Source organism: Psammomys obesus, unplaced genomic scaffold (assembly GCF_907164565.1).
Source record: "Psammomys obesus unplaced genomic scaffold, mPsaObe1.curated_primary_1811, whole genome shotgun sequence".
Lineage (NCBI taxonomy): Eukaryota > Metazoa > Chordata > Mammalia > Rodentia > Muridae > Psammomys > Psammomys obesus.
The window spans coordinates 1,072,230-1,077,090 of NW_026590654.1; the positions used below are offsets into that span (position 1 = coordinate 1,072,230).

The 4,861-nt window shown below is 46.6% G+C and overlaps 1 non-coding gene across 1 annotated transcript; it reads right to left on the reverse strand.

The window, feature by feature from the left end:
• Positions 1–890: 890 nt before the first annotated feature.
• LOC129677470 (small nucleolar RNA SNORA36 family) lies at positions 891–1,022 on the reverse strand. Its single transcript, XR_008720203.1, has one exon. It is a non-coding gene; the product is annotated as a small nucleolar RNA SNORA36 family (small nucleolar RNA).
• Positions 1,023–4,861: the final 3,839 nt, after the last annotated feature.

Below are 4,861 nucleotides of genomic sequence, written 5' to 3' on the forward strand. Positions count from 1 at the left end.
ATGCCATTTATTTGGGAGCTAGAATGGGTGGTTAGAAAAGGCCCCCCAAATTATATCCTATCTTTCAGGCCAGGTCCTCCCATGTCAGTGTGTAATCACACTTTTCCTGTCAACAAGGCTGCCAGGATACTTATGTGTACTTATTCACCATTGTCTCTAGAACTAACAAAGTACCTGTGTAGATTAAGCATCTAATAAAAATTTGTTAAATATATAAAAAGCACCAAAATATAGAAAGGGAACATGGAGACATCATGGTACAAAAAGCCAGTGTGATAGTTATCCATGAGATTGTGTAAATCAATTTAAATTTGATTAATGACACATTCACACTAGATTTTATTCAAAAAGCATGAACAAGGCAGCATGCTAAGCTGCAAAGCCAAACAACGACAGACACACCCTCAGTGGAGGGCAGAAGCCACCCTGCACTCTGTAAGTGTCGCCTACCACACGACCCAGGACTTTGCTGGGGCTCACAAACATCTGTTTGTCCTCACTTATCCTGAGGTCACCGTGGAACCCCAGAAAGCAGGGCACCACCAACAAAAGCATAGAATGGGCTTCTTGAAGAACAACTCTTAAATAATTTCAATCAAATGAAAAAGTAATAGATAAATCAATCAAAGATTGTTTTTTAGCACTGAGGTGTTACTTCAGAAAGAACAGCAGCAAATGCCTGTGGGGTTACCATCTGTGCACCACAAGCCCACACACTCCCCAAGCACCCAGGAAGTGTGCCCGCCCATTCTTACCTTGCATTTGCCTCCCCCGAGAAGACTGACTAGATCTCCACCCACAGGGCAAGCCTGTCGTAGGTTAGATGGATACAGTCTTCATGTTAAAGACTTGATCCCCAGGTCAGGGCGACTGAGGTGTTGGTTTGTTGTCATTGTAGACTAGGGAGTATATGAATACAGTAATGCTTTCTATTCAAGCATTTCCCTTAGCCACTTTTAATGTCTCCAGATTTAATTAACAGAGCAGGGAAGCAGCCCTGAGCTGAACTCAACACTTTGGGGCAGAATCCTCGGGGAGTGGAGCCTAAGGAGACACTGTGCTGGTGTGAAGGAACAATGGAGAACATTCCCCGGAGTCTTGGACATTTGAACACTTGGTCCCCAGCTGGTGGCACTGTTCTGGGAGATCTAAGAGGTGTGGCCCTGTTGGAGGGATCATGTCCTGCTCTGAGGTTTCAAAGCTTGGTACACTTCCCAGTGAGCATCATCTCTCTCCCTGCTTCCTGCTGGAAGGGTAAGCTTTGCTCCCTGTTCCTGCCACCGTGCCAGCCACTTCCTCCCATGCCACCGTGCTGTGAACAACTCTCATTCCTCTAGAAGCAAGAACCAAAACAAACTCTCTATTCTATGTATTGCCTTGATCCTAAGTGTCTTATCACAGTAACAGAAAAGTAACTAGTACAGACCTCATCAGCTCACGGTGGGCCTGCCCTCAAAGGGGCGGGAGGGTCCAGTCGCGCTCTTTCTCTTTCTGTTTGGCTTTGCCTCTTGGCTCTTACCTTAAAGTGGACTCTGAAAGACACCCCTGCCAATCATGCAGCCAGAGACCCAAAGCATTGTGTCCTTTGATTTTTAGACCAGACCCTCCAAAATCATGTGCCTAATTAACATTTTATCTTTATAAATTGTTTACCTTCAGTGTTTCATTACAGTACTTCAAATTAAACTTCCTTCCTTCACGCCTATCACTGACAGTATTTACCAAATACCTGTCCGCCACCACACACTGTTCTAGACACTTCATGGTTTTTATTTAGTTTTCCCCCGAAGTGTGTCGGGCGGGTTGCTTTACCACTCTACTTTCACCAAAGAAAAGTCTGAGACAGAGAGGTCTTGTGCAAGACAGGTGCTAGGAGTGGCTGAGTCAATGGGAGGTCCCTGACAAATGGTGTGTGCACAGTCCTATGGCTGTGCCCATCTGCTGTGTTTGGCGCTCACGCTAAAGGGCTTCCTTCAGCCTCAAGGTCCTCCTCCAGCCCCAGCCCTCACCCACCCTCTGCTCTCATGATGCAGCAACCGTGCTCTGCTCTCAGGACAGGGATCTTGTCCAGGACCTGAGTCTCTTCTTCTTGCTACCAGTCCTAACAAAGGGCAGCCATCTACACACAGGATGGACACAGTTACATTGTCAGAGTGTAGGTCGGTCTCCAAGAGGCTCTCTCCCCTGTGTTCTCTTCCTGCAGATAGTGCAATGCCTGGCTTTGGGGTTTTCGTCAGAATTTAAAGGTGCAGCACTTGCCTAGCCTAGGTAAAGCCCTGGGTCCCACCACCATGAAACCAACAATCAAATAACTGGTTTTGTCTGGAAAAAGCTAGATGTTGCAAAGCACTGTGTTGAAACTCACTTTGTAATGACTTCAGACCAAAAGAATTTTTGGCAAAGGTGCCTTCTCTCTTCAGACAGCCTACCCCCGCCAAACAAAGCCACGGTCCTGAACCAGTGACAGACAAGCAGGAGTTCCCTTTCTGCAAGCCACAGAGGGGCCTGCCACCTGTCAGAGGGCATGCCGTTAATTGAGTGACACTTGTGAAGGGCTTTGCAACATGAAGCACATGTGTCCACCGGGATCTCACACATGGCGCTCCACACTGCACAATCCAAGGGCTATTTTTAAAAGCTACCAGTTGAGCAGAACTTTCAAGTGTCTCCTTTTACAGCTCACTGTAAATTCGTTACTTGTGAACTAAGAAAGGGCACCTCAAGAAATGCTCAAGATTATTGGTGGCGCTGAAGAAAATATGAAGGGTATGCACACACGCGCCCAAAATCCTCAGGAAGCTACACTCCACGGAAACAGGCAATTCCAGAGGAGACGAGGGACGAGACTACGGACGTCACTTCCACACAACCCAGGGAGTCACAACACTGTGGTCACCCAGGACACACTTTGGGGGTGGTTCACACAAGAACAAAAGCAACTTCTCTATAGCTTGGCGGTACCTGCTGGGGCAGTGAGGTGAGTGTCTCAGTGGGCGTGGGTTTAGATGTGGTATCCCATCTACCTACCAAACCACAGTTACGCAAAAGCTTTTCTGGCTTCAGGAAGAATCAAGGGTTTATTTTTAATTAATGAGGGTAGGTCCCTAATTCCCTCTTTCAAAGCACTTCCTCTTGTTAAAGCGAATCCTGCGAAATTAGCGGGGAGGTTTAATGAATGGCCTACGGCTAAGAGGTTTGAGGACAGTCCCCCTCAGAGCGATGCTTGTCTAATGACAGAGCTCCTGAGGGCTACCCCTACTCTGCCTGGCTTCTTCTTTAGTACAGCAGCATGCCGGCTCGGGGGCCTCCGTCCTGCAGGCTCTCTGATGCGAACCATCACTTTTCAGTTCTTGAGTCTACAGGGCAAGCCTTGGCATGCTCACAGACCCCTCTGGATCCCTCTTCTACTGTCTATGCTCCCAGACAGCACTTTGATCACACTAGGTACCAGGTCAGACCTGAGTCATGACTCACCGTGAACGTCAACTTTCTAGGGCAACAGTTCTCTGTGGCATTTCATTCATGCAACTCCTTCAAGTTTTGCTTTATGGGTCGTGTCTTCTACCTCTGATATGTGACAAACTATAGGGACGCTTTGGAGAAAGGCCCGAGTTAAGCAAATGTCAGGAAAGTCAGGCAAGCTCCTCGTGCTTGCCATTTAACAGCAGAAAGGGAAGATTTGCGAGAACATGTACTCAAGTCGCTTTAGAATTCTGGTTCTCAACGTGGGGTCACGACATCCTTGGAACCAAACAACGCTTTCACGGAAGTCACAAACACAGATTCATTGGAAAACACAGCTTCGTATCAGTAGCAAAATTAGTTATGAAGTAGCAACAAAAATAATTTTATGGTCGAAGGTCACCACAACACGAGGGACTGTTATAGGGTTACAGTGTCAGAAGGTTGAAAACCACTGCTGCAGAGTAATGCAGACTAACTGGGCACAGGAAGACTATCATCGACCAATTTCAACACTTAAATTCCTCAGCTACCAAGCACATACTAGTAGAAGCACTAACTCAAGAATTCTGAATTCATTCTGCATTGGAAGCACAACGTATTTGTCATCATAAAAATAAGAAAACATTGCCAGATGTGATGCCATTAGCCTCTAATCACAGCACTCAGAAAGGCAGAGGCAGGCAGATCTCTGAGTTCAAGGTCAACCTGGTGTACAAAGCAAGTTTAGGACAGCCAAAGCTACACAGAGAAACCTTGTCTCGACCCCCTAACCTCCCCCCCAAAAAAGGAAACATGGGGCTGGAGTGATGGTTCATTGGTTAAGAATATTCAGTGTTCTTCCATAGGTCCCAAGTTTGATCCCAGCTTTTGCATGGCAGCTCACAATAGCCTATAATCCTAGTTCCAGGGGACCTGATGCATTTTCTGACATCTGCAGGCTCATGCACATATGTTGTACATCAATACACGCAAACACACACATACACACACACACACACACAAAATAAACAAATCTGTGGAAAAGTGAGAAAACAGTTTCAAAGCTGGGCACAGTGGCATATGTTGATAGTCTGAGGGGCCAGGCACCGACTGAGCTCGGTTCAAAGCCAAGCTAGGAAGACCATCTCAGCCATCTCACCCATTTACTCTTTATTAAGTTGGCAGCGTTTCATCCGCTGATTTAGCACAACCTGCCTCTGTGGATGGTTGGTAGCTTACAGAGATACCTTCAGTTCTTGTAATGGTTGATACTGATTGTCAGCTTGACAGAACCTACATCCCTGGAGATGGGTCTCTGAGCATATGTGGAAGGATTATCCAGATTGGAAAAGATCATATGAAATATGGACAATGCCATCCCATGAGTTTGGGTCCTGGATTGAATAAGGAGGAGAAA